Source organism: Mixophyes fleayi, chromosome 5 (assembly GCF_038048845.1).
Source record: "Mixophyes fleayi isolate aMixFle1 chromosome 5, aMixFle1.hap1, whole genome shotgun sequence".
In the NCBI taxonomy this organism is placed as follows: Eukaryota; Metazoa; Chordata; class Amphibia; order Anura; family Limnodynastidae; genus Mixophyes; species Mixophyes fleayi.
In genome coordinates, this window is record NC_134406.1 from 175,122,488 (window position 1) to 175,148,268 (window position 25,781).

Sequence of the window (25,781 nt, forward strand, 5' to 3'; positions counted from 1 at the left end):
CTAATTGTCATTGCTGAAATAGAAATACTAGAGCTGTCATCTGCTAAAGCCAATGTTAAAGTGCATAGTGTTTGTAAGTCAGGGAGAAAAAAATGTAAAAAAAACACCTTTCACTTTGGTGAAGAAAGAAAGACCACTAATCCAGTCAAAGTTATCTGCAGAAAAAAATTTAATTGGCAACATGCCATTCTACACACGCAGTGGCAAGGAAAGAATGAGGACATTGCCTTTCTCTATGAGTGCTAGTTCTGCAACTGTCACTGAGGCATCATTTTGTAAGGTCAGTCGTGACCAAACAAGACCTTGTCATTCGGACTCCAAAAGTTGTGTCCAAATACTTTTACACTTAAAGCCATGCTGGAAGAAAAGAGTAAGGAATTAGAGGAAAATATATGTTCAGATTCATAAATGGCACAAATCTCTGAAGAGAGTGTATCCACGAGTGCTATGTGTAATCCTGACCATTCTGATAGTGTACTCATAAAGAAGGCCCCTTTAAGCATTTATGCAGATGTGTGCATGAACGGCCCAAGTGCAGCCGGTGATACTGAGATGCCACTTTGGAATTGCAACAGGATGAGGGGGATATTTGTGTAGCCGACGAGTTCGCTGAGGATGTTGATGACGATGATGTTGTCTGTGTAAGTCCTGCACCGGTGGAAGCAGTTCTTGCACGTGATAAGAAGAAGGCCATTGTCATGCCTGGACATAAGACCAAAAAATCCACCTCTTGTTGTGTGAAATAATTTTTCCCCAAATCCTGACAACAGTGTTCTAGCCATTTGTAGCGTATGTAAAGCCACAGTCAGTCGAGGTAGGGACCTTAAACATCTAGGAACCTCATGCATGTTATGCCATTTGAAGCGAGTTCATGGCAAGCTGTTTTGAAAATTGGAAACTTAAGGTCCCTTCTGTCTGCTAGATCCCGGCACCTGCAATTTACACCCAGAACACGCCCTCATCAATATCCTGAGTAACGATCGGAGTTAGTCCTGCATGCAAGTTGCTAAGTCTAGATGACTCCTCCACTATCCTGGATTCCTCAGAAAAATTCTTGAGCGGTAGTCCCACTGCTTCTGCTGCTGCTTGGGGTGAATCTTCATCCCAGAAGCAGACCAAGAAGAAGACTACAAGTAGTTTACAATAATTGACTGTCAAACAATCCTTTGCAAGATAAAGCAAGTATGAAAGCAGTCACCCAGTCGCAAAGCGGAACATAGACGCCATGGCAACTATGCTAGTATCAGATCTACGTCCAATATCCACTATTAATGCAGCTGGTTTTAACAATACAGGACCTAGTGTCCTATACGCTAAGGGCCTTGCACCCTAAATTGACTAAAGGCCTTGTGCCTTATGAGCTAACTAAAGGGCCTTATGCCCTGAAACTAATGGGCTTTGTGTCCAAAGCTGACTAAGGGCTAAACTGAGTAAAGGCCTTGTGCCCTGCCTCACTCTAAGGGCCTTTGCCACCTTACCTAACTATGGGCTTAGAGCCCAACTACTTATGGGGCCTAGTGTCCATATAATCCCTACCTATACTTTAACTGCGCCAGGGCCTTATCCTCACTATGGTGCCATGGGTCTTGTGCCCGAATGGTGCCCATAGCCCTTGTGCCTGATCTAACAGAGTATTATATACTCCCCTGCCTTGCGCAGGATACTTCACTTGCCCCAGCATCTTCGGGTCTTCCAGGCCCTCTAGCCAGCACCACCTCTTCTCCGCTTCTCTGCTTTGGTGTGCTGCTCCTCCCTGTCTTCTTGGTGGGGGCGCTCTTAGTCCTTTCAAGGGCTCCCTACCGATCTCTTCTTCCTTGATCTCTGCATCTTGTGACTTGCGCATCATCTTTTTTTGCTGCGCTGTCTTCTTCATCATTTTCTCATGGCAGGGTAGCTCCCTGCCACTTCTGCTGGCGTCTGTGTCTTCTTTGCTTATTGATAAGCCTTGATTGGTTTGCCGAGGCACCAACAATTGAAACGACCAGAGGTGAGCCAGAATTGGCTCACCTATCCTGCCACTGATTGGCCAGCAGGGAAAGGGGAGCCCTGATTGGCTCCTTCGCTCTCTGCTGCCAGGACCTGCAGGAAAAAAAGAGGAGTACTCACCGCTGGAACACAGGAAAGGTGAGTAGTTTTCATTTCTTCACCCTCTTAATGGGCACCTTCTCAGGGTCAATCTTTTTTGCCCTCTTCCTGTGCACCTCGGCGACTGGGCACATTTCCACAATTGCATTAATTTAATCAATAACTGAGTTTATGAATGAATAAAAATAGGTATATAGAGACATCTCATGAAAGTATGATAGTCCATAGTTTCCTGTGAAAAATTATATATAAGTAGTAAGTTGAGGTGAAAAGTAACCAATTAGTAAATAAGATAAGGGAAATGATTAAGACAGCCTAATAAAAATAGGGCCAATTAGAAATGTAGATTCCCTGAATAGAAATATTAAGATGTCAGTAATAAAAGTTATAATCCTGATGGGAAAAGAATTCTTATAGGTATTCTAATTCAATAGATATGTCGAATAACTATTATAGTCATTGAGGCCATCCAAAATAATGCTTCCCATTATGAGATTTTTTTAATCTCTTTTTTTTCAAGAGTTTTTTCTGAAGATCTGCTTCTTTGATTCCCATGTGTATTTTCTCCATTATAAATGCTTTCAAAAACTTTGGATTACTATTATGGGCTGATAGAAAGTGCTTTGCAACTGTAGAAAGTGTTTTGAAATTATTTTGATCTTTATTTGCATTTTTGATATTGCCCACATGTTCTAGTAAACTTTTTTTAAAGGGTCAAGTGGTCATTCCAATATAGTTTTTGCAGCAGGGACATGATAGACAATAGATTACTCCAGCAGAATTCCAATTAAGAAAATCCTCTATTTTCCAAATTGTTCCATATTCTTTAGTAGGAACAATGTACTGGCATGCTTTATGAACCACAGTTGAAGAAATCTTTAGTCCTGTTGTTATTAATATTTCTGTGATAGTAGTGACTATGGACTAGGTGATCTTGAAGATTTATGCATCTTCACCAAATTATGGAGATTCTATCATCTAGGTTCTGTCTCAGATCCTGATCCAGAAGTAGAGCATACCAGTGTTTTTGAAAAATTGCATTCAGTTGTTTCCATTCTGCACAATAAGTGCTAATCATTCTAACCTTTGAATTCATAGTTTTAGAATTTTGAGGGGAAAAGATAAGGGATTCTCAGTCTCTTTAGGGGGTATTCAATTGTTAGCGAGTTTGGAAGTTCGAGCGTGCAAAGTCATTTTTTTGCTATTTTACCTTATTTTCGAGCGCGAAAACTTCTCACGCAATTCTAATCTTTTTTTTTTTACCGAAACTGTGTTATTGCGCTCCAAGCGTTTGTCAATGTTAAAGTATAGGCTGGCTGCGAACCCTTAGCGGAAAAAGCTATTCAATTATTTTTTAACGCCGAGTGTGAAAAAGACAAATATGCTGTTTTATCTCGCACCTCCATGGTCTGCTCAAAGAAATTTTTTTTTATTAAGTTAAGAAAAATATACATTAAACTGAGAAAATAGGTGTAAAAGATCATAAAAGTAACCTAAAAAAAGAAAAGTACTTAAAAAAGTGTATAATAATTAATAATTTTTGGGAATTTCCCCCTTTAGAAAAAACCATAGTGGTGCATGTATTTAAACTTTTTTATATTATTTTTTCATTTTTAAGGGGAGGGGGGTGGTTGTGCCAAAAAGTATCATGTTTCTTTACTTATTTTTTAATAGCAAAATCGTTTGCTCCCCACTCTATTTAGTCTTCGCCCTAGTGCTGGCAGGCTATTGATGTGTGAAAAATTTGACGTAGGGTTCCCCCTAATTTAATTGAACCAGCACTAGGCAAACCAGCCGGGCTGATAGGCACTATAACAGGGGGGGGGAACACAGTTTGGGTCCCACGGCCATAATGACTAAACACCCACAGACTGTTTAGCGCTGGCCTGGATTCCCTAGGGATTGTGGTCCGCTGAAAAATGTAAGCGGGCCACCCCCCTAGGGACACCCAGGCCAGTGCCGATAGCACTAGGGCTCTTCCTACTACCCCTGGGCTATGGGTAGTAGGGTAATAAATGGGGATTTTGGATAAAAAAAAAAAAAAAATTGATTTGTGGAACTACATGTCCCAGCCAGCCATGTTGTCCTAAATAGTGTGGGCATGCTGCTACTTGTCTAACTACAAGCACCAGCGTACCCATAGCACCCAGGGCATGTTTGCACTTGTAGTAGAACCACAAGTGCCAACATGCTCTTACACCCGCGGCTGGCTGTGATCTGTAGTTCCACAAAGCAAAATGTTAAATAAAAGCACAACACCCTCATTCCAACCACAAATCTTTATTAAAAATAATAAAACCCCAAGAAATACAGTAAACACCCTTATGTACACCATAGATTTTAATTAAAAAAAAAAAAAATACTCACCATGGACGAAATCCTCAGTTTTATGATGCTTTACTTACACACACTCATTTACGCAAAGTCCCAACAAATATTTTTACCTTAGAAGAAAGGTCCGGCTTGCCCACTGTCCCACAAATATTTGTACCTTACAAATGTCCATGCTTGGCCAGTGTTCAAATGTTTGTAAATTTCAAAAAATTTACCTCCTTGTAAAATCTTTAATTCTGCTGTAAAGGGGGGGCCATTGTTGCTTGCAGTGCTGGGGTACTTCTTCATTGCAGTGTGGGGGCCCATTCTCTTGTGCAGTGCTGGGGCCCTTCTTGATTGCATTAATTTACTTTTATTTTTTTATAGTAAAATGAGTGCCTTAACCACTCCTCATTTCAAACTCGCTAGGACCAATAATAGAGCGCGAGGGGGTGAATGCAAAAAAACAATTGAATTGAGGGTGGGTTTTTTTTAAACGCAGCGCGTTATTTTTGTTTTTTTTTGAGCGCGAAATTTTAACGCATCTCGCTAACAATTGAATACCCCCCTTTGAGAGACAAAATGTTGAGCAATTTTGATAGTTCTGCTTCCCTAGCCCCTTTGTTTTAACCTCGTAATTAATTCATCTGATTTTTTTGCAAAAGTTTGAGGATCCAAGCAATTTTGCTTAGTTCTGAGTAATTCCCCCTTCGCTATACCTTTTATAACTGATAGGAAATGGGCACTTGGTCGATGTAGAATACTTAGAGGCAGTGTGTTTCCTAAATATATCAGTGTTCAAGGTACCTTTTTTGGTTTTGCAGATCGTTAGATCAAGAAAATTATTTCTTGTGGGGATGATCGCTGAGGTTAATTTCAGATTTAATTGGTTAGTGTTCAGCATCCTGATAAATTCATTAAAAAGGGAAATATCACATTCCTATAGTACCAGGATGTCATCAATGTATCTCAGCCACAACATAATGTGACTTGTATATATTTCATTTGTCTCACACATTTTCCTTCTCCCACCAACCCATAAGTCAAAGCACAGCATGTACACGTAGCGGTCATTCTTATTTGGAGGATGGGTCTTTCATCAAATATGAAATATTAAAGGAGTTCAATATAGACCATCAAACGTGATCATATATAGCAGAAGAAATAAAACAGACACAAAGGGCTAGATTTACTAAGCTGCGGGTTTGAAAAAGTGGGGATGTTGCCTATAGCAACCAATCAGATTCTAGCTATCATTTTGTAGAAGGTACAAAATAAATGAAAGCTAGAATCTGATTGGTTGCTATAGGCAACATCCCCACTTTTTCAAACCCGCAGCTTAGTAAATCTAGCCCAAAGTGTTTATTGCTTGAGAAATATAAGAGATAAAAAAACAAAAGCAGCTGAATCTGCATTTTTAATTACTGTACACTAATTTTATGACTTCACAGTTCACTTTTGTTTTTATTATTTCACTTCCTTTTGGAAACCAGAAATTCTTTTATTGCATATCAATACAATTTATGATTTTACAATATGATTGAACATCCCGGAGTGCCTCAATATATACTTTTATCTTTCTCTTTTTGTGTATACTCATGTTCAAAGTATTTGGGTGCACCCTTCAGATAAATATTCATAGTAAAATTCTGAACAAAATTGGATTATCAAATAATTAGGGGGTGTTCGTGTGTATATAATACATAATTTCCTGGTGCGGTTATCTTTTTCTTTACCTACTGATTATTGCTGTCATCCCTAGCTTTTGCTTTGTCCCTGACTTCACCTTGGTAAACAAAATTAAACCTTGCTACCTGATTGGCATTACACCAGCATTCCTGACTCTGATTTTTCCTGTGTTCATTATCTGCTGTTCATTATTCTGCTAACTTTTGTATTATAAAGTAAGCACCTGGAATCCTACATGAAGGGTACTAGTTTGTTGCATAAAACCTGTAGGGTAAGCTCCCTAGATTTTAATAGCGATGCTCAGGCTGGGTTACCCAAGAACCGAACACACCCAAACTCAGCAGATCCGAGTACCGAGCCGAGCCGGCTCTGTACTTTTGCCAGCCCTCAAAATTGAAAATGAGGCAAAACGTCATTGTTAAGTCGTTGGATCTCGCGAGTTTTGGATTCTATAAGTACCACTATCCACGGCGATTCAGCGCCATTTTACAGACGGACACAGAAGGAGTAGCACAGTTCTTGGCAGTCTCTAGAGTAGTTGGGCAGCGTCATAGGTATAAAAGAAAGAGGTGGGGTAGTAGTGTTCTTCAAAGTCTCCAGTGACATTCATGAGAGCTCCATTGCGCCATTGTTAATTGCAATTGCTTAAATAGAAATACTAGGAATGGCAGGCTTGGTTTTCTGAATTTGCAGTCAAATTGTACTGTGTTATATAGGTTACACACAAAGAGGAGAGCTCCATTGCTCCATTGCTAATTATCATTGCTGAAATACAAATACTTGGGCTGGCAGGCTTGGTGTAAAACTGTAAATCTGCAGTCAGATTGTACTGTGTTATCTAGGTAACACACCAAAAGGACAGCTCCATTGCTCCATTGCTAATTGTCATTGCTGAAAAAGAAATAATAGGGCTGGCAGTCTTGGTCTAAATCTGCAGTCACATTGTACGGTGTTATATAGCTAACACACTAACAGGACAGCTTCATTGCTAATTGTCATTGCTGAAATAGAAATAATAGGGTTGGCAGTGTCCTTTAAAATCTGCAGTTACATTGTACTGTGCCATAGTTCACCCAGAAATAGGAGAGGTGGCAGTGTTTGGTGCTGAAACAGATATTCAAATAACAGGGCTGGCAGTGTTATTAAAAGTCTTCTGTCACATTTTACTGTGCCATAGCTCATACAGAAACAGGAGGGGTGGCAGTGTCCTTGTCACTCTCCAGTCTTCAGTCACATTGTTCTTGTCACTCTCCAGTCTTAGTCATGATGGGACAAAATGAATGGAGACATGAAAACAAAGGGTATGGAGGATCCTGCTTATTAGAGAGCTTACATTTTAAAGGGAAGAGGCCACAGCTGAAATAAGAGGAGAGAGTGTGTCTCAGAGTGGAGATTGGGATAGTTGTAACACTTTCTATAATAGTTAAAAGTCACAATTACTACATTTATTGATATACATGATCATTACATAGAGGGTAACAAGGAACCGTTTCCCCATGCTAGATGATTTAAACATTGCTGTAGTTAATTAAATATATATTCAATGTTCAGGAGTAAAAAAGGAAATGCATCTATTACACTATACAGGTAACAGTCTCAATAATTATATGCATTTCCAATAACCGAGAGCAGAAATTATTGGTTAATAAAGATAAGAATACAACCAATAATATTATTATGTAACACTCCTCAGTGCAGTCATATTTTCCTAAACTGTATATGGCTTTTCATAGTCCAATCTGAGATCCAAGTTAAAAATCCTTATGTATATAGAGACCAAGGTCCCCAAGATTAAACATAAGCCACTGCTCCCATTGAACAGTATTCAGTGACAGTGAAAAAATATAATTAATCAAAAGTGAAAAAGTGTAACCAACAACAATGTATAAATAAACTTTATGTTGAGTATATTCTAAAAATGTACAGTCAGATATAAGCAATCTGTGTAGGAGTAAAAGCCTACCCACTCCTGAGTGTTAATCATGGGTGAAAATTAAATTAGGTGTATGAGGAGATATTCATAAATCAATTAAGAAACCTTAAGAAGTTAGATCAGTGTAGCGGTTTCACTATAATCAGGACCTAAAGAGAGACAATATCCTGTACAACCGGTTTCTGTATTGTTAAAACCCCAATTATGAGGCACCAGCCTCCCAAAGTTGAGGGCATCACATTACAGCAGGAGAATAGAGATGTATAGATATCCCCTCCTTATAAAAAAAACCCATGAAATTATTATAATCATTTAGGCCCCATGGGGCTAAGCTATCCATGAGGAAGATTCTTTTTGAATCCCTCTTCAAAAGCTCCTGATTCAGATCACCCCCTCTTAGACCAATCTTGATTTGTTTCATTGCAAATGCCCGGAGTCCATTAGGATTACCCCCATGACATTTTAAGAAGTGCCTGGCCACCGTTGTTAGCTGTTTGAGATTGTCTCTATCTCATTGGGCCCTCCTAATATTGCCCACATGCTTCAGAATTCTTTTGTGGCCTGCTGGTCATGCCAACATAATGTAGACCACAGGGGCAGATAAGACAGTAAATGACATTTAAGGAGTTACAGTCACTTAATTTTACACACTCTGGAATAGCAATCTTTGTATTCCTTAGTTTGGGTCATATATTGACACGCTCGACAGGTGCCACATTTAAGGAAACCAGTAGATTTTTAGAGACGCATCTCTCAAGCAATAAAGTACTACGCACCATATGATCTCTTAGATTTCTAGATCTGTGCCAAGTCATGGCAATTCTGTCTTCTAACACTCCCTGTAGATCATTATCGGATTTAGGGACATGCCAGTGTCTTTGGAAAATATCACTGATCTGTTTCCACTCGACGCAAAAAAGGTCCCAATCATATGGACTTTGGAGACAGCTTTTTTTAAACTTCAGAGAAGGGTAAATAAGAGTCTCCTTCTGTTTCTTTCTTACAGACCTTTCCACATGTTGTATTGTTTTAGTACTATATCCTCTGTGTTTTAAATTGGTTTCAAGCTCCTCAGCCCTCAGTTCATAAATATGATCTTGCAAACAATTTCGTCTTGTTCTTAACAGTTCTCCCTTTGGGTTCCCTCGGATCACCGCTGGGAAATGTGAACTGGTTGCATGTAGCAGGCTGTTAGTTGCCGTTTTCTTCCGATAAATGTCTGCAATGAGTCAGCATTCCACTGTTTTGGATATTGTGAAATCCAAGAAATCAATCTTACATTCATGGATTTCAGATGTTAACCTGAGATTTACAGTAGCTCATTAGTGTTGAGAACGTTGGTAAACTCTTGGAAGAGGGTGTCCTCATCATCCCATAGAATAAATATATTGTCTATGTAACAAAGCCACATATATATGTGGCTTATGAATCTTGTATTTGCCTCCGTGAAGACTACTTCCCTCTCCCAAAATCCCAGAACCAAATTCGCATAGGTAGGCACACAGGAGCTACCCATTGCTGTTCCTCTAATCTGCAGGACGAACTTCTCTTCAAACACAAAATATTTTTTAGATAGCACAAAATTCAGTAAAGATACAATAAATTTACTGAAATTATCATTTTGTCCCATCTCCAAAAATATCTCACTGCATAGAGCCCCTGTTTGTGTTCTATATCGGAGTACAAAGACTCTACATCATAAGAGGCTAGCTTAGTTGTTTCACTAACAACAATATTATTCAATTTCGCTAGCACATCAGAGGTGTCCCTGACATAGGAGTCTAAGCTAGTCACATATTGGCGTAGATGTTTATCTACATATCTACTCACATTTTCAGTGAGACTCCCTATGCCTGAGACTATGGGTATCCCTGGTGGATTATTTTCATCTTTGTGAACTTTAGGCAGGACATAAAATGTTTCTATCTTTGGATTGTCTTTCTGCAAAAACTGAAATCCGATTGTGATATCACCCCGATAGAGAAGGCCTGTTCAATCAGCCTGTTATACTGGGCTTGATAATTAGCTGTAGGGTTAAAGATGAGTCACTGGTAACAATCCTTATTATTGAGCTGCCGATAGATCTCATTAACATATTTTACATGAGGCCACAAAATCACATTCCCCCCCTTGTCAGATTGCTTAATTATAACATCCTCCCAACTTTCAATTTCCCTTAGTGCCTCCTGTCCTTTAGGAGTAAGGTTCCCTATCTTGTTCCATTGGCCTCTAATTTGATGATATAACTGGTCCAAGTCCCTCGATACTAGGTCTCTATATGCTTTCACCTGAGGGCAAATATACACATCTGGCAAGAAGGTAGATCTCTTGCTTTTAAAGACTGGTAATTTATCAACAGACTCTGTTGCCTTGTCACCCAAATTCTGTGACGCATCTAATTCTTCCAGAATCTGAAAAGCCTGCAATTACTCTACAGAGTCAAAGTGTGGTATATCAGAGTGAAGGTACATCCTAGTTGTCGTAGCCTGTTCTCTTTGTTAATAAAATATTTCTATAACAAAAGCTTTCTTGAGAATAACATCAAGTCTCTATCCCAGTCAAACCTATCAAAGTGCTGGGTAGGGGAGAAAGATAAGCCCTTGCTTAAAAGAGAGATCTGATCGATATTTAGGGACTTGTCAGACAGGTTGATAATTCTCATAATCTCCTCTAATAGCGGTCCCTCCTGTTGGTCATTCGGACGAGTTGTTGTGACAGGAGTTCTTGTTCTTCTATGGACTTCCTTTTTCTTACACCTGAATCCCTTACCCCCTCTTCATATCTGTTTGTGTTTGTGCCCCCTCCTCCTTCCCTGTGTCTCAAAGATTGTCCTAAAAAATTCTTTCTTGTAAGATGTTAGCCCCTAGATCTCAGGGAAGCCTCTGTGTGTTAGGAACCCCTCCACCCAGTGCGACAAAACCCGGAGTCTGCTCTGAAAGTCTGGTGTTCACTGGAGCCCCTAGTGGTGGGGACAGACTTGGCCGCAGACAAACAGAGGGTCGTGAGATGTGCACTGACTGGGGAGAACCCAGCGATAGTGTGTACGAGCAAACAGCAGAGTGAATCCAAGCAAGGGTCGAGGGCCGGCAGCAGACAGCGAAACCAGTAAACAAGCCGAGGTCAAAGGGCACAGGCAAAACAGCAGCGTAAGAGTTCAGGCAATAGATCAGGGTCAGAAGCACAGGTTCAGAGTCCAGGAACAGGCAAGGGTCATACACGGGTAATCAATCAGAGGTAGAAACACCAGCACAGGAACAAGGCAGCAGGCAGCAGAACTGAAAACAGGACACTATAACCGGCAGTGAGGCTCAGATCTCACTGCCTTAAATAGTACTAAGAGCCAATCAGGACAGAGGAGGATAGGGCTGACAATCAGTCTCAGGCGGCAGCAAATTAATTACTAGCTAGACCTAACATAGGTAATAACATAACCAGGAAGCATGTATAAAAATATAAGTGAACCAGTTTAAATCATATGAGAGCTCCCCCTGGTGTTGGAGGATGTCCCTACACCCTCTAACATCTATGCCACAAGGATAATAATAGAGCACAGAAACTAAAGCACACGCCCGGCTGCTAGTTCACACCAGGATGTGGCGTACCGCCGCAGCTCGTGACACTGTGGCTTCACTTTCTGAGGATTCAATTTCACAAGTACTATAACCTGACATAGACCTTTTGGTCTTATGTATGTCCCATTTAAATACCTTATTGCTCTTATAATCATTCTTATCTCTTGCAAACTTGCTACGTTTTTTATCAATTACCATCTTCTCAAATTGGTCTACCACCTGTTTGAGCTTTTCATAGGATTTCTGAAACTGGTCCCATTTGTGGTATCCAAGAAAAAATCAGCGTCTATATTCCCTTGCCATTTTTCTTGTCTCTTGGTGAGATCATTACTGATACTAAAGGTTGCCATCAGTTGTGATTCTTGGTCGCTTAATCATAAAAATTTGCCTTGTAATAGAGAAATAAAACACAGCTTGTCCTGAAAGGGTTAATGTGTATTTATTTGTAATTCAGATCTGATCATTGTGTATTACTGATAGATACTTTAATTATATAATGGCACCATCATAGTTTTAAATGAAATATCTTTGGTTTGATAAGATGGCAAATGACAAGTTACCGTATATACTCGAGTATAAGTCGACCTGAATATAAGCCGAGGCACCTAATTTTACTACATAAAACTGGGAAAACTTATTGACTCGAGTATAAGCCTAGGGTGGAAAAGAGCGCTAATTTAAAAACCTAAATAAAAATGATAGGTTCAATCTATGAAATCATTTTTAGCTAGATGACAAGGAACATTCATAAATGATTATAAAATCATTGGGTACAACCTAACCTAAATAAAGGGGTATATAAGGGGTAGGGATATAAATGTATGAACATGGTGGCTGTATTGTTTGTTCATTATGTAATTGCACTGTAAATTAAAAAAAACAAAACAAAAAGGAGAGAGAGAGAGAGCGAGAGCGAGAGCGAGAGCGAGAGAGATTTTTCACTTACCCGGCAGTGGAACGCATATGCGTTCCAACAACAGGAAGTTCGGCATTTGGAACGCAAGTTTGCGTTCCAAATGCCGAACTTCCTGTTGTTGGAACGCATATGCAGAGGTTGACAGCCGAGGGACCGGTCACCAGGTAAGTTCACCCGTGTATAAGCCGAGTGCCCTTTTTCAGCATACAAAAGTATGCTGAAAAACTCGGCTTATACACGAGTATATACGGTACTCTACTGCATGATGAATCAGCTTTATAAAACATGCTTTACTGTAGAAGTATATGGTAGCCTGCCATATGTTATATAAATGAAAATAACATTACTCAGTGTTTGTGCTGACATAAGATGTTCTTGATCTGATGACCTAAGGTTAATGATTACAATTATAGTATTGTGTTTTGGCTAAGGAACAACTGCATCCAAGAACCAAGAGATGTAAACACATCTGTTCTGCAAGCCAATAATATACAAAATGGGATTAACAATCAAAAGTATTATAAATACATTAAATAATGTTGTGTCTGCTCATTTCTGAGCCTTTAGGTGCAAATACAAGAAAATATGGGTCAGTAATACAGTATTGTGGCCAGATATTCACTATCATAAAACACAATTATTGCATTCTTATTTTATACAATCAAGGAAAGAGAATCTTCATGACATATAGGTTTATTTGAGTTTAGTGTTAAAAATGCTTCGGAAACACATTGTTATTGTCTAACATAGTAAATGTTAGATGGGAAGGAAACATTTGCCTAAATAACAGTATTTACAGTGACTGGTTGGTGTTCTTGGCAGTAATCTGCCTAAGAGGGTCATCTAAGATTAGACGGGAGCATTACTCTGTTAGTTTACAGTCTACCCTGGGATGTTCTCTTTGCCCAATTATCCCAACAATTGAGAGAAATACAGCTATGTGGTCAGGGGCTTCCATCCCATTAAAATAATCAGAAAAAAAATATGTTTTTACGTTGAATTGTACAAATCCGTTGGTTTGGTCCATTATAAAGATTAAGGGCTAGATTTACTAAGCAGCGGGTTTGAAAAAGTGGGGATGTTGCCTATAGCAACCAATCAGATTCTAGCTTTCATTTATTTAGTACCTTCTACAAAATGACAGCTAGAATCTGATTGGTTGCTATAGGCAACATCCCCACTTTTTCAAACCCGCAGCTTAGTAAATCTAGTCATAAGAGTTTGAGTAAAAAAAAATATTTATTGCCAGTAACAGTCCATGTATTTGAGTGGCTAGTTCACATATTGAATATTGTATATAAAATCCTGAATTTATATAGTTTACAAATAGAGGTGAGCATATAGAATCAACACTGGTTCAGATTCATAGTTATCCAAGTCCACACTGAGAAATTCCTGAATAAATCTGGTAAAGTTTAGAAGTACTGCTGCTGTTATTTGCAGAAAAAAACAAATGTTTTACTCCAGCAACTACCAGAGCTACTCAAACACTGCCCCTGGATGTATTGTGTGCTCCATATTCAGTTATACCAACTCTTCTTCTCCCATAACTAGTACCTCTCACAGACATGTTGAAAGAGATTGTGTGATAGAACTAACAAAAATGCAACAAGGGAAGAAACAATCTGTCTCTCCCACAATCTCTTTAGAAACAAGTGGACATCTCATTTTAACACTATGAAAAATGCTTTAAATGAGCAGTCCAGTGAAGCTGAGCCATCAAGTTGGGACGCGATAGATGCAGTGAGCACTGTATAATTTACACCGCACTAAAGCAGATTCAGTGAAGTAGAAGGAGGAGCCAGAGGGAGGTAAATTCAGTTGTTGAAGGCAACATGATGGCTGATGAACTGTGGATGATGGTTGATGATGTTGTTCAGTGGTGAGCGGGATGATAATGTGTGTGCCTTTTGTTCTCCACATGCAGTTTTGCCAGGTTGACCCCATCCAGTTTTGAGCTGTAAGTGGTATGCCAATCCTTACTTGCTGTGTCTCCTTTCCCATGGCTGAAGATAAATTTTAATCCAATTCAGCTATACCCTGAACTTGTGGGATTTATTGCTTTTTGTAATTCCTGTTGAAATTCTTTGCCGTTTTTTCTTTGCTTTGATGCCTCAAGAATCAGTTTTAGGGCCAGACATGTTCCGGGCATAGAAAATTCATTAGCTGACACGCTGTCCCATTTTCATTGTAGTACATTTAGGGAGCTTGCTCCAAATGCTGATGTTGATGGTACCCCTTGTCCTTCTTATGTTTGCAGATGGTTGAACCAGCATAGAAGGGCTTTCAGAGTAATCCTTGGGGCCTTCCACATTGAGGGTTTACAGAGCGGCATGGCGTGACTAGACCCAGTTTTCCACCGAATCAGTTCACCAGCATTTGGACCAACATCATTGTATAGTCTGGGGGTTTCCAAGGTGTTTATGACATCTACTTTGGCATGCATATCATTCATAGCTCAACTGCATGGTTGGGCGACTTTACCAAAAGAATTTTAGTTAAGAAAGAGCTACAAAGGAGAGCCAGGACCCACCCTGTTGCCTCTGACTACAGACGACTCATTGATCTTGCCATGTTGCTCAAATTAATGGTTGCTGCACTGGAGGTGATGGCAACTGATTTTGAGGCCCTACACTTTCGTACTGCTTTTGCCATGGTGTATTTTGGGACTTTCAGGATTGGGAAGTTGGTGGCAGCTTCTAGGCTTTCACATGATTCTGGTTTAATGGCAAAAAATGGTGTTTTACGAGAGCATACCTGTTGTGCAAGCTCCACAAATCCACAATGGATCCATTTAGCCGGGGTTGTTGGGTCATGCTGCAGGTACACATCGATCAGGCTGTTCGCCCAGTGGCTCTGGCCAGAACTTACTTGCAGGTTAGGCTCTCTGGGGGCATAGTGTGGTTACTTCAGCTTGATGGAATGCCCCTCACCAAATATCAAGTTTCAATTTATATTTAAGAAGCGTGGCAAAGCTAGGTTTGAACAATGCTGAGCCCGCTTCACATTCTTTCAGAATTGTTGCGACCACCTCCGTGACAGTAGAAGGGTCCTCCGTAGAGAGCATTAAAAGACTGGGAGACTGAAAATCCTCCACCTAGAAGAAATATATTAGACCCACCAAATTGAGATTTCTCCATTACCAGTTAGCAACCCAGAATGCGCCCGCTCATCCCCTTTTGATGGGAGGGCATGAAGGCATTACTTCAATTTTTCTTCTAATGAAAAAACAAATAGAATGATCACATTTTTCATGCTTGACTCAGTCCCCCCCTCCCCCTTCCCCTGCCCTCCCACCATGGCCTAAACAGGTGTTTGCTGACAGGATGCGCCTCACTTGCATTCATGATGTTAGTATATTTTGTGATGCAGCTGGTAGTGCTATGTAATATGTGAGATGACATGTATATTGACTTAGGGTTGTTATCTGGTTTACAGATTGCCCCTCAAAACCCCTTCAGGTTTGGGTGGTTGGTCATTCCTTTCTTTGTTTGTTTTTTTTAATAAACATTTTTTGTTGAATTTTATAAAAGCATACAGAGTATAACAGGGTATAAGATGAAAGGTTAAATCAAGCTCATATATAAGAGGTATCACTTGTAAAAACAGGACATATAAAATGTATATCTATATGCAAGAGAGACATGCCACATTATGCTTGATTAATTGTGCTTATTGCAAATTAAAGCAAAGTAAGTTAGGGAGAAAAAAGGAGGAAAAGAGAAGGAATGAGGGGAGAAGAGTCACTAACCATAATACAATGTAATGGTATGGTTGAGTGTTATTTGCAGAATATTGATTAAGTAAAGGATTTAGAAAATTGAAGGCACCGAGGGTAATGGAGAGCCATGGTATTCGGTCCAAGGGCTCCAGACCCATTTACATGGGTCTGGAGCCCCTGGAATGAATGACGCAAGATGCTCGTAATATATACTCCATGTGATAGACTTGCCAGATGCGATTGATAATGGAAGGTAGAGGAGGGGGTTCTGGATCTTGCCAAAATAGTGCAAGCTGACATTTCACAGCACTGAGTATGTGTGTAACAAGTTTTTGAGTATGTTTAGGGATATCAGGCAAGGCACAAGGCAGTAAGGAGTAGAACAGAGAAACAGGGAGAGAGACTTGAGTAATATTAGAAATAAGGTGATAAATAGAGTCCCAGAATGGGGTTAATTTTGGACAGTGCCACCAAATGTGGGACAGGGTACCCACCTGACCACACAAGCAACACCACAACAGGGAGGCGCCCGGATAAATGGTGGGTAATCTATGGGGGACCAAGTACCATCGATAATATACTTTCCAAGCGGTTTCGCTAATTTTCCCACAGATCGAGGTTTTAGCTATATTTAGATAAATTATGTCCCAGCCCTCCATAGTGAGCGTTTCACCCATGTCCTCCTCCAATTTGAGTTCATGTGGTTCTTTAGGGAGGCATTTGTGTTGCAAGATAAGGTGATAGAAGGTGGAAATGAGGCCTTTGGAGGATGAGTAAAGGGAGCAAAGGGACACTAAAGTGGAAGTCTGGTGGATATCTGTCACTGAACGTCTCATGATGTCATAAAAATGTTGGAGTTGTAGATATTGGAAAAAAACAGCACGAGGGAATACGGTATAGTGTTTGTAGGCTGGCAAATGCTGGAAATAGTTGAAAGGGGGCTATGTCCTTAAGAAATTTTATGTCACGCTGTATCTAGAAAGGGAATTCAGTTGGGTGAGTGTCTGGGGGGGAAGGAAGGGTTATTCCACAGAGGAGTAATGCGCAAGGTGTTGGGGGCTAGCTCATACAACATCATAGTATGACAAACTACATAAAAATTAGAAGCGCATTCAACCCATTTAGACTCTGCCACCATATAATAATACTCATCAATGATTTAAATTAAAACATTTTAATAAACATTAAAAACATATATAACATATACCTAAAAGAAAACACTATTACCAACAATAGAAAAAATGAGAACCAGGACACTTGTTTGTATTGCTCCAAAACTTCACCCCTTTCAATGCACATAGGGGGAAGTATTAACACTCAATATCAAAGCCACAGTTGCTATCGATGACTGTTATTGGCAAGAAAAAATATAGATCATTAATCTTCACCAGTAATCATTTTTTTTTTACATTATAAATGCTGTCATTTAGAAGGGTGGAGAAAGAATATCCCAAAAGGTCAACTGTTAAGATTACGAAGAACCTGTACTTCTGAAAAAACTTTTGTGAACAAGCTTGTGACCTAAGGCTATCCAGTGAAGGAATCAGAGGATTCAAAATAAGATGTTATGTTTGTTAGCCAGTATAACTCATATTCCAAACAAATTAAATACATTAGTAAGAAAAATTTGGAATATGACAAAATTCTTATGGCCTCAGTCCGTAATAACCCTAAAGTGGTATTTAGAAGAGGAGTAATGATAAAAAATAAAATAGAGCCTAGTCTCTTTAAAAGGAAAGGGAGAGAGGAAAATAGGAAAATAAAGACTCCATAGAAAAACTCAATTGGCTCCCTGCAAAACCTAATGGTTTTTATAGATGTAATAAAAATGGTTGTATCACGTGCAGTTTTGTGTATAATAGAAGGGTTCATTTCTGTTCAACCAGAACAAAAGGATCATATGAAATTCAGAGTTTTTTGAATTACCAAACAAGTTTTATCATTTATTTTGACTGTGAATGTGAAGCACAATATGTGGGCCGAACAACTTGTGTATTAAATAAGTGATTTCTAGAACATACAAAAAACATTATAACAAACAAGGGCTGACACAGTCTTGTAAGGCATTTTTATTTGTAAGCAATATAGTTCTTTGGATTCCTTGAAAATCACAGCTATTGAATTTATAGAACCTACAGAGGACAAGATAGATTTGCAATTCTCTGTAAAAGAGAAGTGTTTTGGATTTTTCCTTTAGACTCATTATAACCAAAAGGACTAAATGATTGTGTTGAACTAAACATATTTTAACAAGGAAATTGTAATAAGACATGTTATTGAAATATGAGTTATTGAAAAAGTGATTTTCAGGTTAAGAAACTTAGTTATCAGTTTTGTCTTATAGCAAGGAGCTCCATCATGCTGGAAAAGATATTGTTTGTCACCAAAACTGTTCTTGGATGGTTGGGAGAAGTTGCTCTTGGAGGATGTTTTGGTAACACTCTTTATTTATGGCTGTGTTCTTAGGCAAAATTGTGAGTGAGCCCACTATCTTGGCTGAGAAGCAACCCCACACATGAATGGTCTGAGGATGCTTTACTGTTGGCATGACACAGGACTGATGGTAGCACTCACCTTTCCTTCTCCGGACATGCATTTTTCCAGAAGCCCCAAACAATCTGAGAGGGAATTCATTAGTGAAAATGACTTTACACTAGTTCAATCCCTGAACCTTTTGCAGAATATCAGTCTGTCCCTGATGTTTTTTCTGGAGAGAAGTGGCTTCTTTGCTGGCCTTCCTGACACAAGGCCATCCTCCGAAAGTCTTCGCCTCACTGTGCGTGCAGGTGCACTCACACCTGCCTGCTGCTATTCCTGAGCAAGCTCTGCACTGGTGGTGCCCCGATCCAACAGCTGAATCAACTTTAGGAGACGGTCCTGGCACTTGCTGGATGTTCTTGGGCTCCCTGAAGCCTTCTTCGCAACTATTGAACCTCTCCTAAAGTTCTTGATGATCCGATAAATGGTTGATTTAGGTGCAATCGTACTAGCAGCAATATCCTTGCCTGTGAAGCCCTTTTTGTGCAAAGCAATGATGACTGCACCTTGCAAGTAACCATGGTTAACAGAGGAAGAACAATAATTTCACCCTCCTTTTAAAGCTTCCAGTCTGTTATTCTAACTCAGTCAGCATGCCAGAGTGATCTCCAGCCTTGTCCTCGTCAACACTCTCACCTGTGTTAACGAGAGAATCACTGAGCTGATGTCAGCTGATCCTTTTGTGGCAGGGCTGAAATGCAGTAGAAATGTTGTTTTTGGGATAAAGTTCATTGTTACGGCAAACGTGTACTAACTATCAGCCTATATTGATTATTAATGAAAATAGAGCAGCAAGCCAGCTTGGTAGTATTCTACCTTTTAACTGAATTCCTACAGGTTTAAACATCACATTAATCAATTTTAATATTTCGCTGTGACAATTTTTAATAAAATCAACAATAAAGTTTATTTGTTTTTATAATAACAATATATTACAACCATTTATATAAAAGAGTGCCCACAAAATACTATTTCTTTCTTTCTTTCTCTCTTTTTTCAATATGATTAGTTGACTCATTAGTATTGGAGCACCTCCCCTATATGATTAATCAATATTAATATAACTGGCCTATAAGGGGTTATTAAGCTTGGTGCGGTGTAAAATCGACTCTGTTCTGTGAACCCATAAAGTCCCTACTTTTCTAGATGGGGCCATAGTCATGCGCAATTCCATACCTTGAATCAATGTAAATATTTATTCTTTCTGTTCTTCTGCATATATGCATGCAATTATCAGGGCCTTTAGCTCAGCTTCATGTGCTTACATGTGACTCAGTAGAGTCTGTTGAATTACAATTTCTGCATATGTGGCTACAGCACATCCTGTATCAGGAAAACCATCTACAAAAACGGTGATGTCTTCTTCTGGTATTGGTTTATCTTTAATGTCAGATAAAACCATAGATTCTTGTCTCATTAGTTCTACACAATCATGTTCATAAACATTTTGTGTGTCTATTTTTCTTCTTGTTCAAACTGGGATTTCCCCAGATCCCTAGGGAAACCCTGATGTGTCCTCACATCTTTTGAAACATTCAAAAATAATGTAGCAGGATTCAACATTGTGCACCCTGTAAGTGTAAAATTACTGGGAGTTAGTAGTGCTACCTCATATTTAGTAAGTCTGGCCAGTGACAAATGTTTTGTTTCTGCTTGGTTTAAAATTTCTGTTACTGCATGTGGTACCATTAAGGTAACTGGGTGTCCTAGCACAATATCTATACGCTTTTCAAGCACTACAGCAGCTGCAGCTACTGCTTTTACACAGGTGGGTCTAATTGTGAGTAGAATGCAAGGGGCCTCTTTTTGCGACCATGTTTCTGTGTCAGTACCCCTTGTGCGTGTGCACTGACTTCATGACAAAATAATGTGAAAGGCTTGTCATAATCTGGCAAAGCCAGTGCTTACGCTGAAGTTACTTCAGCTTAAAATTGGTTAAACATGTGGTTCTGCTCAGAGGAGACTGTAAATGGCTTGCTATCATCAAGAAGTGCTAATGCAGGAGCACGAATAATAGCTCATAAAGTCTTAAGTCTTTTTTATTTATGTATAAATATTGAATATTGAATTCCCAACAATGCATTACCATACCCAAGATACAAAGAAGTATTTACAGTATATGATGATTACAGTACAGTAAATAAAAGCAGAGAATTTGTTTACAACACTGATTGACTATTATGAGGATAAAAAATAAAAATCTTTTGTTATCTACCACAATTTGACATTACATTGCATTACTTTCTTTCAAAACCATCTAATATGAAATTTGGTTTAAAAACAAAAACAAACCAAAACACCATTTCATATTCAACTATGTTATTCCATTTCTCCTTTTCTTTTCAAAAACATACCTTCGACGACATACAGAAAAAACACCTAGTTCATGCATTTGCTATGCGAATAGCCCATAAAGTCTAATAATTCTTTCCAAAACACAGTAATTACTCAGCAGAGTCTACATTATTTAAATGCTTCATTAGTGTCTGCTTATGTTTGTTGTGGCTGCAAACTTCTATTTATTGGGAGTTGGAAAAATTCAATTTGGATTGCCTAAAGGATTTTTCTCTGTAGCTGGAGATCTTCTGGGAAGAAAAAAAAAACTTTTGCATAGTGATTACCATTTATTCATTAGGGATTACAGTAGCTGTCATTAATTCACATTTCCCAATCATTGTGTGTTGCTGCATGTATCATACATGTCAGTTTCAGTACAACATTATCAGCTGACCAGTGAACATTTTTGTGCAGCGAACAACTGCTAATAAGACACTTGTTTATCTGTGTTTCAATGCGTTTCATGTTATGAAAACATGATTTCCACAAAGGGGCAGTCCCCAATATCACAAACAGGGAATGTCAAAGTGACGTGACCTGAACGAGTGTTCAAAGTCACTCCTTTCTCATCATCACCTAGTACAGCCCCCTTGAATGACTCTGATGTGTCTACCTGGTTTTTTTTAATCATTTCATGGCCCAGCTCTTAAAAGGTTCCAGGAATTCCGCCATTTTGAAAGCAACACTGCTCCTCTCATAAATCAGAGTACTCTCGTTAGACACCTCGCTGTCACAGGCACTAGGAGTCTTTACCCAGGGATCACCAGATGATGGACTTACCAGAGCAGTATAGGTGGTAATATGGTACTCTGGTAGCGGGGTGATCACGGAACAGGAGACAGCAGATGGTAGAGAATGCTCGTGGAAAGTCTATGACTAGCAGCACTGGTAATATGTAATAATAGTACACGAGGAACTGAATGGACAAGGGAAACGTGAGGGTAGTCAGTGGTCTGCGGATAGCAAGTTGTACCACTGCTATAGTGAGGAGGAATGTCCAGAAGTAACGAGGAGGTGATGAGAGTCAGCGGTCTGCGTTTAGCAAGTTGTACCGCTGTCTAGGTGAAGGAATGGAATCCAGGTGGAGGTATCCGGGAAGTCAGTGGTCTGCGTTAGCAAGTTGTACCACTGCTATGTGAAAGGATACTGGAAACAGGTGACTCAGGAAACAGGGAACAGTGGTCTGCCTCTAGCAAGTTGTACCGCTGAATATATATGTGAGGAGGAGCACGGGGAGAGAAATGCAATGCAGAGTATAGACGGGCACACTGAACTTGATCCCACGATGACATGCACAATATAGTAATGACTGAACAGCACTGCACAATAATACAAAGTCACAAGAACTATCCAGGCAAAAGGTAACACAGTCAAATGATGGCAATAGTAAACTCCAGAGGAGAAAACTCAGTCCAGCAAGATATGCAATACACCAGCACAGTCAATGAGAAGTATGCATACCGTAGTTCAGGAGAGCAGGCTGTCAGACAGAAGTGCAGAGATACCTGGACGGCGGAAGGCCGGCAGGATACGAAGTCCCCGGAGGGTAGAAGCGGTAATCTAGTAGGTGCAGCGCACAGGTAGGTGGACCAGCAGGGATAGAAACAAATACTCAGGAAGCAGTAGTATATAGAACTGGACACCTGAAGAACACTGAAGAGTAGAGATGATCTAGACGAGATGAAAGCAGCGGGGCGTTGATCCAATGCAGACAGGCGAGTTGACACAAGCGGAGACACTGTAGAAGCACGGAGAGCGGATCAGCTGGCTGCAGACGCGAGGAGTACTGGAGGGTTGCGATGAGCAGGGAACTGCAGATACACGGAGGCAGCGGATAGGAATCAGCTGGAGCAGTCACGATGAAACACGGGAGAGTTGAGGTGAGCAGGATACTGTAGATACACGGAGGCAGCGGATAGGAATCAGCTGGTGCAGTCACGATGAAACACGGGAGAGTTGAAGTGAGCAGGATACTGTAGATACACGGAGGCAGCTGTCGAAGTCAGCAAATTGGATAAAGTCATTTAAATTAAAGTCTAGCAAACTTGGTTGTCTTTGTCTGAAAAGATGCGTACGGTATGCTATGACGTACAAGGGCACGCTACGGCGTGAAAGGGCGTACGCATCCACTACACGTGGCAGCAACAGTAATCGGTCTTTTACCATACATTCGCACAAACACGCATACTTATAAAATAGTACACATTAATGGTAATTGCAACACATAGTCAGTTATGTCGAAATATAGTAGTATTTATATGTTATATCAGAGTTACATGCATATTAGTGAAATACACGGAACGGGTTAAAGGAATAACATCATGAGTGGTATCATAATGAACCTTGTTACATATCCTACTGTTTGGTTCACTCTGCGAGGGAATCGCAGAGTGCATACGCAAGTTATGAATGATAGGGAATTATAAACTACTTAAGACTAAGGAATCCGTGCGGGAAGAGCAGAGCATACCCCCTGCAGAGATGACCCCCTCCTTTGGATTCCTTAGGATGAACCAGCCAATGATTGACGACCCCTTGGACATTCCTGAGACCCGGACCAATAGATGCAAGCTATACCATCTTCATTGTATTATTGTATTTGATTGTGTATATAAGCAGCAGCTTGTGATCCAGAGTGCAGACTTCTTGTCCCCAGACTTCAGGATTGAATGACTGCACTGGATCCAGAGCGCCTGCGATAAGTAACGGCTGTATTTACTATTACTTCGCTTGATCATATTTTTCCACTTATTGCGAATAAATCTTTGTGCTTTGGAAACACAAATCGAGGTTCGACAATCATTATTGGTTAGCGACGATACGCACATAACACAGCGGATAGGAATCAGCTGGTGCAGTCACGATGAAACATGGGAGAGTTGAAGTGAGCAGGATACTGTAGATACACGGAGGCAGCGGATAGGAATCAGCTGGTGCAGTCACGATGAAACACAGGAGAGTTGAAGTGGACTGCAAACTGAAGTAGCACAGAGGCAGCGGATAAGAATCAGCTGGAGCAGTCACGATGAAACACAGGGGAGATGAAGTGGTCTGGAAACCACAAACGAACAACAGGAATCAGCAGGAGCTGAACACACGAGGAAACACAGGAACACCTTCAGAGGCTCATGGGGAATGAGACTCCAAGATCAGGCAACGAGGTATTGACCTCAGGTGCTTTAAATAGGGAGTGTTGCCTGATCAGCCAATTAACTAAAAGGAACATGAACTGAAGGTTTGAAAGGGCTGCACATGCGCAGACCCTCAGGATGATGGACGACCACGGTTCCTAAACACACGAGAAGTAGCACTCACAGTCCGGTGAGTGACACTCGCATTGTGTCTGCAAATCACTCAGCATTTTCTCAAGAGAATCTCCCATCGATTTCCTTATCAAAAGTACAAATATATTCACTTAAACAAGTCTCACTCACAGACTGCATTTTATCTAGTAACACTTTTTATGTGCATAACAAACTCTCCTGATTTCTGAAAGCATTCATCAGTGCCATTTTTACACAGATTAAAACCGCTTGTAATATCTGCATGTAAAAGCTCACTCTTACCTTTCTCTTTTAACTTAAAGTGAAAGCTATTTTTCTCAAATTCACAGACAAACTTATTTTTATCAAATACAGAAATGGCTTGTTGGACCCCATCCAGGTGAAGGTCATTGTTTTCTCCTGACACTATCTGTACATTATTTACAGTTTTGTCCGTCCACCGATTCGTGCAGTGACGGACCAAAGATTTCAAAACTTGTTTTGCATCTCTTCAAAAGCTTATAATTAAGCAATGCAGGCATTACATTTACAAATGTACAACTTTTTCAACCTTGAAACATGTATCTTGTAAAACGGACAAACAGTGTGATTTCAACCAAATTACACCTCCCCCTTACAGAGCATTGAGACAGAGAACAAACAGCGTGAACTTATCACGGATCTCCCTCACACACAGTAAGATGAAGAACACAAAGTCACTTATAGAGGAAGAAAAATTAACTGTTATCTTCCAGCCTGCAGCTGTGGAACTACATGTCCCTGCATTAGACTTAACACAAGTCAGCTTCAATATGTTGTTTCCACTCACCACTCTGGACACATTTTAGTTACTCTTGAATTAAGCATACTCAAAGCACCTTTTTATCAATTTTACATATATTGTCAGATACATTGTCCTTCTCCAAGATTTCTTTCACATTGTACGAATAGGGGGAGAGAAATTTGCAGCTTCCCCGCTGCTCAAAGCTTCCCTTGTTGTCTCAACACACTGAAATTTTTTACACAGAATAAGGGGGAGGGCACATTCTACTCTTTCAGCTGAGCAGCATAAAACATATATTTATAGTACACAACCTACCTACCCACACTTTAGGTAGTACCTGATTCATTATTTTAGTCACTATATCATTTGGATCAGTTTTTGAATAGTTGATTCATCATTGTCCTTGTAGTGGATGTCCCATTCTGTGGACTCCTTGTAGTGGGTGTCCGTGCAAAATAGATTCTTTGACAGTATCTGTGATGAAGGTCTTTGAAATTCTTCTATACTGGGCAGATTACAGAATCTCCCTTTTTTGATATATCTCTGGGGATGGTGTCTAAAATGTTCACCCAATGTTCAAAACAGTAACTCTCTAATTCCCTCTATTCCATTACATGCTTTTCAAAATAT

The 25,781-nt window shown here is 39.9% G+C and overlaps 1 long non-coding RNA gene across 1 annotated transcript in view; it reads right to left on the minus strand.

The window, feature by feature from the left end:
* LOC142158787 (uncharacterized) overlaps positions 1–25,781 on the minus strand; it is a 129,317-nt gene that overhangs the window by 93,097 nt on the left and 10,439 nt on the right. The gene's annotated exons all lie outside the window — the stretch shown is intronic.